Here is a 13,015-nt window from a genome sequence, read left to right as displayed (position 1 = left end):
TCAGCGCCGACCCTGATCAGCCTGATGTGATCGCACTTTAGGAGTTAAGGTCCATACACACTTAACGATAAAATGAGCGACATCGCTCATTTTCCCCCTCCTTGAGCGACGTCGCTCATTTTATCATCAAGTTTGTATGCCGCCAGCGACGACCGATGCGCGGCCCTGCGGGTCGGCAACGATCGTCGCTGTCGGTAGGGCATGCATGAAGGATGTGGACTGTCGTCCACGACCTTCATGCAGGGCTGGCAGGGGCGTGACGTCACTGAGCGATATGAGCGGGCATATCGCTCAGTGCGTACAGGCGGCCGCCGACCGGCCGGCCCGGGAGGGGGAAACGTTAGACGATGTCGCTCATAGAGCGACATCGTCTAATGTGTATGGGCCTTAAATCTTGGGCTGCGCAGAGACTACACAGAGTGGATTTTAGCAGCTCGGCGTACACATAGGATCGCACACTTGCACAGCGAATTTACACTCCCCCTGGGGGTGGCGACTATCTGAACGCAGGGCGGCCGATCAGGTCTAAATCACCACCCCTAGTGTTTGTAGAATTGTTAGTGTCCGATATCCCTAAAGCGTGGTTGGTCATTGTGCGGCGTGGTAGTGTTGGGCAGTACTGCAGGTTAGTTTGGGTGTACATAGGCTGTGGTGAGAGGTGCAGTGTAAGTTGTGTGGCCTGTTTTATGCGGGTTGAATGAAATAAAGGTGACATAGCAGCCGCATGCATCGAGCCGCACGGGCCGTACACATGCATGTATGCTCCTTGTGTACACATGTATTTTAGTGTTCACTCTAGAATCCGGGCCGGTCAGGGCGCCGGACCTAGAGGGGCACTAGCGTGCGCTGCGAAAAGGGGGCACGGCCATGCAAAATAGGGGGTGGGGTCATTCTGGGTAATAAGTGTGTGGTTCAGCCCGCAGACGGAAGATAAGGGGGCGTGGGCGGCCGGCGGCACCACTGTTGTGGGCGTCCCCAAGCGCTCTCTCAGCGTGAATGGATGCCGCACGCATGCGCGCGGCATCTTTACACTGTGAGGGCAGGAAGCGGGCGGCAGTTTTAGCAGGGCGGGTTTTGCCCTTAAAAAATCGGGCAGGGCGCGGCGCCCTGCTAAAACTGCCTAGCGTGAACACTATATTTTACATATTGAGCCTCAAAAATGAAGTCTTCCTCGGTACACACATGCTCGCACACTGTCTGCCTTCTGTAACATGCGCACACATAGCCTGTGACTCCTTTGTGGTTGTGGAACAGGTGCACCCCATAACCATGCCTCCTACCCCTTGCACGTAACCTGAATCCATTAAGTGGTGAGTCGCGTGTATATACAAGCGGCATAGATTTGAGCATGCGGATGAATGGAGAAGGGGTGGCATACATGTACTGTGCTGGAGTTTCTGTCCCCGGCTGTAGACATACAACTTGGCAGATGGAGAGAGCCCTGGGCTGTAATCAGAGGCTGTTTGACAGCAGGCCAGTCAGATTGAGGTGGGGTTCTAAAGGCAGCTGGTATTGCATAATGAGTGCTAGCATGTTATGTACACATGTATTAGAGTTTGAGTAGGGAGAGCAGGTGGATGTATGCTGTAGCACATGGGTCTTCAACCTGCGGCCCTCCAGCTGCTGTGGAACTACACATCCCAGCATGCCCTGCCACAGTTTTGCTAATAAGGCATGGCAAAAGTGAGGCAGGGCATGCTGGGATGTGTAGTTCCACAACAGCTGGAGGGCCGCAGGTTGAAGACCCATGCTGTAGCTGGTAGTAGCTCTGTGGGCACGGGAGGGAGGGAGGAGTGGGGTGGGGTGGGGTGGATTGGTGACATTGTGGTCTGGAGTGATACTGTGTATGTGCCAGGGGTAGGTACTGTGTATGTGTGAGGAGTCACTGCAGGGAGGGAGGGAGGGAGTGTGGAGTGGTGACGCTGTGGACTGGAGTGATACTATGTGTGTGAGGGGTAGCATAAGCTAATACCAGGTAGTACTTTATCGTATTTAGGGAGTTATTCAGAGTTGTTAGCAATTGGGTAAAACCATGTTGCACTGCAGGGGGGGTGGGGGGGTGGCAGATATAACATGTGTGGAGAGAGTTAGATTTGGGTGGGTTATATTGTTTCTGTGCAGGGTAAATACTGGCTGCTTTATTTTTACACTGCAATTTAGATTTCATTTTGAACACATCCCATCCAAATCTAACTCTCTCTGCATGTTACATCTACCCCACCTGCACTGCACATGGTTTTGCCCAATTGCTTACTTTTTTTGGTTTGCTAACAACTCTGCATAACTCCCTTGGATTGCTGTCAGTTGTAGAAAGGAAGTCCATTTGTAATCTGATCACAGTAACAAATGGCATCTGCCAAACAATAAGTGTGTGGTTTAATTAATTTAACAATGACTATGTATGTATGTATGTATGTGTATATATATATATATATATATATATAGAGAAAAGCAAATGGAGCACTCACCAGTCTTTGCATAGGTGTAGATATCAAATTTGAAATTTTATTTCTCCAGACAGCATAGATAGCACAGCATGACTGTTTGCTACAGTCCAATAACTTTGAAAAAAGCCCAAGCCCAAACGTTTTCGGCCATATCCAGACCGTCATCAGGGGACACAGGAAACATCAGAGAGCTGTCACTTCATATTTAGCACATCAGCAGCCTAACTGACCATGCCTCACCGGCTCCCTAAATACCCATTATTCAAAAAACGCGCCAAAATTGTGTCATTATGTGGGCGGAGTCAGCCCAGTATATTCGTAATTATACATATGAACAACCCAATATTAATATAAATAGATATTAATGCAGATCACCCATTTCATATTAGTATCAACAATCCACAACCAGAGTCTCAATATTATAAAAATACCTGAGCAAAGATCGTAATGGTTGCATAGCAACCACTACCCAGCCGCCCCATCTCTGTCAGCCGCCAATCGGGACCTAAACGGAAGTGACGTATCGGACTGGTCGCCTAGCAACCTTCCGAGCGTCACTCCACAGATGACATGATGCTGACAACCGCCGGAACGGAAATGACGTCTCGGACTGGTTGCCAAGCAACCTCCCGGGCGTCACACCACGGCCAATAGATGACATTCTAAATCACTGGTTGCCGGGTGACCCTCCGAGCGGCTCACCGCATATATTACCTATGGTTGCCACGCAACCAGGCATAGACAGGCGGAACTACAATCGCCTGCTGACAGGGAAAACCACTTTGTATAAGGACATATTTAAAACAATATGGGACAGAAATTATATATATATATATATATATATATATATATAAAAGGGAATCCAAATACTAATTTTATGGATTTTTTTGGATGATCAATAGGGTTGTTCAACTAAACAAAGATGTGGGCAATAAGGAGCCAATGAGGTGTGGGTAATACTCTATCATGACAAACACCAACATACAACATGAATACATAAACATGAGTACATATATGCATGCGTCTAAAACACATGCATATATGAACATCAATTAAAAGTGTATTTAATTAACACTTTTCAGTGCACTGGTCTAAAGGGCAAAAGCCCCTCTTCTTTATCTAAGGAAAATCCCAAGGTGATTATTCTCATTTAGTCCATTGGGAGCTAGAGTTCCCAATCTAAAAATCCATCTTGCCTCCAATTTTCTCAATATAAGGGCACGGTCTCCGCCCCTCTCGGGTTCCGGGACCCAATCAATTATACGACACCTAAGTGCTGAGCCCTGATGTCCCGCTTTTAAGAAGTGCTGTGCCACCGGTTTATCAGATGAACCAGATATAATTGCCTGGTGGATCGAGCTCCTGTGGTTTGCCATTCGTTCTCTGAAGGTGCAGGTCGTCATCCCAACGTATGCCAGGCCACATGGGCATAAAAGCATATAGACTACATGGTTTAACCTGCAGTGAAGCTTATATCTGATGTTAATCACTTTTCCAGTGTGAGGGTGTGGAAAAGAAGTGCCTGGCAGCAGCGAGCGGCACGTCACACAACCAACGCATCTGAAGCAACCTGGCCTCTGAGAGTGCAGCCATGTACTGCTTTCCTTGGCATTAAGACGTCGGGCAGGTTGCATAAGGATCTGCTTCAGGTTTCTACCACGTCTATAAGCCATCATTGGTGGATTCTCCAGAGTACCCTTAAACTTCGGGTCAGATCTAATTAATGGCCAATGCTTTTTCAAGGTTTTGGAGATAACCGGAGACATATCATCATATTGTGTCACAAATATCATCCGGCTCTGTCCCTGGTTACGTTTCTGATGTACCTTACGTTTTGCCTTAATGAGACAGCTCTCCACTGTGGTCTTTGTATATCCCCTTTCGAGGAAACGTTCTTTCATCTCTCTGATTTGAACTTCTGCGGTATCAGGGTTAGTGTTGTTCCGTAAGACCCTCATAAATTGGGAAATAGGGAGGCTTGATTTAAGAGAGGGCGGGTGTTTACTGGTCGCATGCAGGAAGGTGTTTCTATCGGTTTCTTTCCTATACAATGTAGAACCCAGTTCCATTCCATTCCGGGATATAGTCACATCCAAAAAATTGATGGAGTCATACTCACAAACCCCAGTAAAACGAACCGTGGACTCTAAATTGTTAAGTTCATTCAACATAGAATGAAATTCCTCCCTGGTGCCACTCCACAGCAGAAATATGTCATCTATAAATCTCTTGTAATAGGCGATCTTATTGCCAAATTTAGGGTAGATGTTTTTAGACTCATAATCATGCATGAAAATACCAGCATACATCGGGGCCACATTAGACCCCATCGCGGTCCCCGAGCATTGGAGGTAATAATTACCCTGATAAGTGAAATGGTTATATATCAAAATTAACTCAAGTAGCTCCAAAATAAATTCACATGGAAGATGCATGTCACCATGTATGATCATCAATTTTCTAACTGCCTCAATCCCTTCTATATGGGGAATGATAGTATATAAAGATGAAACATCCATGGTTACAAATAGCATATTTTCACTAAGATCTCTAAACGCAAGAATGTTGTCCAAGAAGTCGCTCGTATCTCGAAGATAACTCGGGATGTGAGGGATAAGTTCTTGTAAAAAACTATCCACAAAAATAGCTAAGGGCTGCAAAAGGGAACCCCTGGCAGAGATGATAGGCCTGCCAGGGGGGTCCACCAATGACTTGTGGACCTTAGGCAGTGTATAAATCAATGGGCAGATCGGAAACTCCACCTTTAAGTACGAAGCGACCTGTTCAGTGAGCCAACCATTCTGAGTGGCCATATCAATGACCTGGTCTATTCGTCTTTTTATACCTGGCATAGGATTCATGCTACACTTGGTATAAGTTGTCACATCCGTCAGCTGGCGTTTAATTTCTTTGTCATAATCAACTGCATCCTGGATGACAATTGCCCCGCCCTTATCCGCAGGGCGGATCACAATGGTGTCATTGTCCCTCAAGGATTTAAGGGCCTGTCTCTGTTGGAAATTAAGGTTATCAAAAACCCTCTTAACCTTAGATTCCTTGCAATCATGTTCTGTCATCCTCAGGAAAGTACGTATGCTGGCGTTATTAGTCTGTGGATCAAAAAGGCTTGGTTTCAAAAATTGAGAACCTGTCTGTTCAAAACGACCAGTCTCATCTTTGTCCATGAAAAAATCGCGTAGCCTTAACTTCCTCCCAAACTTATAATGATCCACAGCGAAATTAAACTCATCATGCCTAGAGGAAGGCACAAAACTTAATCCCAGGGCCAAGAGAGAACCTTCAGCCTTAGACAAAACATGATTGGATAAATTGAATACACATCCCGATTCTATCTCCTCCTGTTTCTTCCGCCTGAATCCCCCCCTCCGCGGGTGTGGTCTACCTGGTTTCCAGGTGTGCCCGCCCGTCTCCTTCGTGGACCTAAAAAACCACTTGGTGGAAGTGGTGCATTAGGTTCAGAGTCAGATGCAGACTGTGATGTTGATGACTCTAATCCAAATTTATTTCTATATTTCTGTGGACGGTATGTCCTCTGTCTCCTACCTCCACTAGGATTACCAGAAAGCCATCTATACACATTATGTGTAGCATAGTCAGTCGTTACAGTCTGCAGTTTTTTTCTCTTAAAAGAGACCAACTCCTCCCTGTATGTATTTAATTGTGTCTGAATTTTTTCACACCAGTTGTCAGTCTTGTCATTTTTCAAAGTCGTTAAATTAGATTTTTCAAATTTCGTGATTTCATCACGGACCTTCACAAGTTCAATACCGACTTCCTCAATAACTAGGAGGATCAGGTCCAAGGAACATTTATTGAGGACCCCGCACCACTTGCTGCAAAACACAGCATTGGTTCTACCAATGGTTGGCGTATTAGTGATGCGGAATCCTCTAGGAATTCTCTTGGACCTGTGATATTCTGACAAGAACTGACCATGTAATGTCAATTCTGTTTCCCTTCTTTTGAGGCGTATGATTTTATGCATCAAATCAATAGGTTTCTCATCAGGGAGCCTGGTGAATTCAAAGTGGTCAAAATATACCTTTTCGGCATCGTCATCAGTCAGTGATACCAGCTGATTTTCAGCGGCTGATAACAATTCCTCATCAAACAAAACAACCTCAGATTGAGACATTATGTAAAATCAGACTTAACCAAACAAACACAGTCAGGTATTGGAGCTGAGTTAGGGAAGATGAATTCAGAAGAGGAAGGTAAATACAGGAAAACAAAAACATACATAAAATTAAACATGCATATCTAGAGATAATCCTATTGACATATCCTACTGTGGAATGACACCAAGGAGAAATATAGGACCAGTGCACTGACAAAAAATCAATTAATTAAAAATGACAAAAAAATGTCATATCGGAGTCGACCACTATATGGTCAAAAAACGGCATAATATATTGATCTAATTGTATAAATGTCCACGGGTGCAGACCAAGAAAGTAGTCCACAATCAGGATCCTAATTTCTTTATGTATAGAAGAAGGGCAAGTCGCACTCACGTTTATATCCTCAATACAGCAGCTGGGGTGTCATCCATGGATTCCCTCCAGAGAATCCAATTAAAGAGAAAAGCAAATGGAGCACTCACCAGTCTTTGCATAGGTGTAGATATCAAATTTGAAATTTTATTTCTCCAGACAGCATAGATAGCACAGCATGACTGTTTGCTACAGTCCAATAACTTTGAAAAAAGCCCAAGCCCAAACGTTTTCGGCCATATCCAGACCGTCATCAGGGGACACAGGAAACATCAGAGAGCTGTCACTTCATATTTAGCACATCAGCAGCCTAACTGACCATGCCTCACCGGCTCCCTAAATACCCATTATTCAAAAAACGCGCCAAAATTGTGTCATTATGTGGGCGGAGTCAGCCCAGTATATTCGTAATTATACATATGAACAACCCAATATTAATATAAATAGATATTAATGCAGATCACCCATTTCATATTAGTATCAACAATCCACAACCAGAGTCTCAATATTATAAAAATACCTGAGCAAAGATCGTAATGGTTGCATAGCAACCACTACCCAGCCGCCCCATCTCTGTCAGCCGCCAATCGGGACCTAAACGGAAGTGACGTATCGGACTGGTCGCCTAGCAACCTTCCGAGCGTCACTCCACAGATGACATGATGCTGACAACCGCCGGAACGGAAATGACGTCTCGGACTGGTTGCCAAGCAACCTCCCGGGCGTCACACCACGGCCAATAGATGACATTCTAAATCACTGGTTGCCGGGTGACCCTCCGAGCGGCTCACCGCATATATTACCTATGGTTGCCACGCAACCAGGCATAGACAGGCGGAACTACAATCGCCTGCTGACAGGGAAAACCACGTTCCGGCGGTTGTCAGCATCATGTCATCTGTGGAGTGACGCTCGGAAGGTTGCTAGGCGACCAGTCCGATACGTCACTTCCGTTTAGGTCCCGATTGGCGGCTGACAGAGATGGGGCGGCTGGGTAGTGGTTGCTATGCAACCATTACGATCTTTGCTCAGGTATTTTTATAATATTGAGACTCTGGTTGTGGATTGTTGATACTAATATGAAATGGGTGATCTGCATTAATATCTATTTATATTAATATTGGGTTGTTCATATGTATAATTACGAATATACTGGGCTGACTCCGCCCACATAATGACACAATTTTGGCGCGTTTTTTGAATAATGGGTATTTAGGGAGCCGGTGAGGCATGGTCAGTTAGGCTGCTGATGTGCTAAATATGAAGTGACAGCTCTCTGATGTTTCCTGTGTCCCCTGATGACGGTCTGGATATGGCCGAAAACGTTTGGGCTTGGGCTTTTTTCAAAGTTATTGGACTGTAGCAAACAGTCATGCTGTGCTATCTATGCTGTCTGGAGAAATAAAATTTCAAATTTGATATCTACACCTATGCAAAGACTGGTGAGTGCTCCATTTGCTTTTCTCTTTAATTGGATTCTCTGGAGGGAATCCATGGATGACACCCCAGCTGCTGTATTGAGGATATAAACGTGAGTGCGACTTGCCCTTCTTCTATACATAAAGAAATTAGGATCCTGATTGTGGACTACTTTCTTGGTCTGCACCCGTGGACATTTATACAATTAGATCAATATATTATGCCGTTTTTTGACCATATAGTGGTCGACTCCGATATGACATTTTTTTGTCATTTTTAATTAATTGATTTTTTGTCAGTGCACTGGTCCTATATTTCTCCTTGGTGTCATTCCACAGTAGGATATGTCAATAGGATTATCTCTAGATATGCATGTTTAATTTTATGTATGTTTTTGTTTTCCTGTATTTACCTTCCTCTTCTGAATTCATCTTCCCTAACTCAGCTCCAATACCTGACTGTGTTTGTTTGGTTAAGTCTGATTTTACATAATGTCTCAATCTGAGGTTGTTTTGTTTGATGAGGAATTGTTATCAGCCGCTGAAAATCAGCTGGTATCACTGACTGATGACGATGCCGAAAAGGTATATTTTGACCACTTTGAATTCACCAGGCTCCCTGATGAGAAACCTATTGATTTGATGCATAAAATCATACGCCTCAAAAGAAGGGAAACAGAATTGACATTACATGGTCAGTTCTTGTCAGAATATCACAGGTCCAAGAGAATTCCTAGAGGATTCCGCATCACTAATACGCCAACCATTGGTAGAACCAATGCTGTGTTTTGCAGCAAGTGGTGCGGGGTCCTCAATAAATGTTCCTTGGACCTGATCCTCCTAGTTATTGAGGAAGTCGGTATTGAACTTGTGAAGGTCCGTGATGAAATCACGAAATTTGAAAAATCTAATTTAACGACTTTGAAAAATGACAAGACTGACAACTGGTGTGAAAAAATTCAGACACAATTAAATACATACAGGGAGGAGTTGGTCTCTTTTAAGAGAAAAAAACTGCAGACTGTAACGACTGACTATGCTACACATAATGTGTATAGATGGCTTTCTGGTAATCCTAGTGGAGGTAGGAGACAGAGGACATACCGTCCACAGAAATATAGAAATAAATTTGGATTAGAGTCATCAACATCACAGTCTGCATCTGACTCTGAACCTAATGCACCACTTCCACCAAGTGGTTTTTTAGGTCCACGAAGGAGACGGGCGGGCACACCTGGAAACCAGGTAGACCACACCCGCGGAGGGGGGGATTCAGGCGGAAGAAACAGGAGGAGATAGAATCGGGATGTGTATTCAATTTATCCAATCATGTTTTGTCTAAGGCTGAAGGTTCTCTCTTGGCCCTGGGATTAAGTTTTGTGCCTTCCTCTAGGCATGATGAGTTTAATTTCGCTGTGGATCATTATAAGTTTGGGAGGAAGTTAAGGCTACGCGATTTTTTCATGGACAAAGATGAGACTGGTCGTTTTGAACAGACAGGTTCTCAATTTTTGAAACCAAGCCTTTTTGATCCACAGACTAATAACGCCAGCATACGTACTTTCCTGAGGATGACAGAACATGATTGCAAGGAATCTAAGGTTAAGAGGGTTTTTGATAACCTTAATTTCCAACAGAGACAGGCCCTTAAATCCTTGAGGGACAATGACACCATTGTGATCCGCCCTGCGGATAAGGGCGGGGCAATTGTCATCCAGGATGCAGTTGATTATGACAAAGAAATTAAACGCCAGCTGACGGATGTGACAACTTATACCAAGTGTAGCATGAATCCTATGCCAGGTATAAAAAGACGAATAGACCAGGTCATTGATATGGCCACTCAGAATGGTTGGCTCACTGAACAGGTCGCTTCGTACTTAAAGGTGGAGTTTCCGATCTGCCCATTGATTTATACACTGCCTAAGGTCCACAAGTCATTGGTGGACCCCCCTGGCAGGCCTATCATCTCTGCCAGGGGTTCCCTTTTGCAGCCCTTAGCTATTTTTGTGGATAGTTTTTTACAAGAACTTATCCCTCACATCCCGAGTTATCTTCGAGATACGAGCGACTTCTTGGACAACATTCTTGCGTTTAGAGATCTTAGTGAAAATATGCTATTTGTAACCATGGATGTTTCATCTTTATATACTATCATTCCCCATATAGAAGGGATTGAGGCAGTTAGAAAATTGATGATCATACATGGTGACATGCATCTTCCATGTGAATTTATTTTGGAGCTACTTGAGTTAATTTTGATATATAACCATTTCACTTATCAGGGTAATTATTACCTCCAATGCTCGGGGACCGCGATGGGGTCTAATGTGGCCCCGATGTATGCTGGTATTTTCATGCATGATTATGAGTCTAAAAACATCTACCCTAAATTTGGCAATAAGATCGCCTATTACAAGAGATTTATAGATGACATATTTCTGCTGTGGAGTGGCACCAGGGAGGAATTTCATTCTATGTTGAATGAACTTAACAATTTAGAGTCCACGGTTCGTTTTACTGGGGTTTGTGAGTATGACTCCATCAATTTTTTGGATGTGACTATATCCCGGAATGGAATGGAACTGGGTTCTACATTGTATAGGAAAGAAACCGATAGAAACACCTTCCTGCATGCGACCAGTAAACACCCGCCCTCTCTTAAATCAAGCCTCCCTATTTCCCAATTTATGAGGGTCTTACGGAACAACACTAACCCTGATACCGCAGAAGTTCAAATCAGAGAGATGAAAGAACGTTTCCTCGAAAGGGGATATACAAAGACCACAGTGGAGAGCTGTCTCATTAAGGCAAAACGTAAGGTACATCAGAAACGTAACCAGGGACAGAGCCGGATGATATTTGTGACACAATATGATGATATGTCTCCGGTTATCTCCAAAACCTTGAAAAAGCATTGGCCATTAATTAGATCTGACCCGAAGTTTAAGGGTACTCTGGAGAATCCACCAATGATGGCTTATAGACGTGGTAGAAACCTGAAGCAGATCCTTATGCAACCTGCCCGACGTCTTAATGCCAAGGAAAGCAGTACATGGCTGCACTCTCAGAGGCCAGGTTGCTTCAGATGCGTTGGTTGTGTGACGTGCCGCTCGCTGCTGCCAGGCACTTCTTTTCCACACCCTCACACTGGAAAAGTGATTAACATCAGATATAAGCTTCACTGCAGGTTAAACCATGTAGTCTATATGCTTTTATGCCCATGTGGCCTGGCATACGTTGGGATGACGACCTGCACCTTCAGAGAACGAATGGCAAACCACAGGAGCTCGATCCACCAGGCAATTATATCTGGTTCATCTGATAAACCGGTGGCACAGCACTTCTTAAAAGCGGGACATCAGGGCTCAGCACTTAGGTGTCGTATAATTGATTGGGTCCCGGAACCCGAGAGGGGCGGAGACCGTGCCCTTATATTGAGAAAATTGGAGGCAAGATGGATTTTTAGATTGGGAACTCTAGCTCCCAATGGACTAAATGAGAATAATCACCTTGGGATTTTCCTTAGATAAAGAAGAGGGGCTTTTGCCCTTTAGACCAGTGCACTGAAAAGTGTTAATTAAATACACTTTTAATTGATGTTCATATATGCATGTGTTTTAGACGCATGCATATATGTACTCATGTTTATGTATTCATGTTGTATGTTGGTGTTTGTCATGATAGAGTATTACCCACACCTCATTGGCTCCTTATTGCCCACATCTTTGTTTAGTTGAACAACCCTATTGATCATCCAAAAAAATCCATAAAATTAGTATTTGGATTCCCTTTTATATATATATATATATATATATATATATATAATTTCTGTCCCATATTGTTTTAAATATGTCCTTATACAAAGTGGTTTTCCCTGTCAGCAGGCGATTGTAGTTCCGCCTGTCTATGCCTGGTTGCGTGGCAACCATAGGTAATATATGCGGTGAGCCGCTCGGAGGGTCACCCGGCAACCAGTGATTTAGAATGTCATCTATTGGCCGTGGTGTGACGCCCGGGAGGTTGCTTGGCAACCAGTCCGAGACGTCATTTCCGTTCCGGCGGTTGTCAGCATCATGTCATCTGTGGAGTGACGCTCGGAAGGTTGCTAGGCGACCAGTCCGATACGTCACTTCCGTTTAGGTCCCGATTGGCGGCTGACAGAGATGGGGCGGCTGGGTAGTGGTTGCTATGCAACCATTACGATCTTTGCTCAGGTATTTTTATAATATTGAGACTCTGGTTGTGGATTGTTGATACTAATATGAAATGGGTGATCTGCATTAATATCTATTTATATTAATATTGGGTTGTTCATATGTATAATTACGAATATACTGGGCTGACTCCGCCCACATAATGACACAATTTTGGCGCGTTTTTTGAATAATGGGTATTTAGGGAGCCGGTGAGGCATGGTCAGTTAGGCTGCTGATGTGCTAAATATGAAGTGACAGCTCTCTGATGTTTCCTGTGTCCCCTGATGACGGTCTGGATATGGCCGAAAACGTTTGGGCTTGGGCTTTTTTCAAAGTTATTGGACTGTAGCAAACAGTCATGCTGTGCTATCTATGCTGTCTGGAGAAATAAAATTTCAAATTTGATATCTACACCTATGCAAAGACTGGTGAGTGCT

The 13,015-nt window shown here is 44.1% G+C and overlaps 1 protein-coding gene across 2 annotated transcripts in view; it reads left to right on the top strand.

The window, feature by feature from the left end:
- The window catches only part of CWF19L1 (CWF19 like cell cycle control factor 1), a 106,427-nt gene that overhangs the window by 21,319 nt on the left and 72,093 nt on the right, over positions 1-13,015 (top strand). The window lies entirely within an intron of this gene.

Source organism: Pseudophryne corroboree, chromosome 6 (genome assembly GCF_028390025.1).
Source record: "Pseudophryne corroboree isolate aPseCor3 chromosome 6, aPseCor3.hap2, whole genome shotgun sequence".
Classification (NCBI taxonomy): domain Eukaryota; kingdom Metazoa; phylum Chordata; class Amphibia; order Anura; family Myobatrachidae; genus Pseudophryne; species Pseudophryne corroboree.
This window is presented reverse-complemented; position numbering and strand designations above follow the sequence as displayed.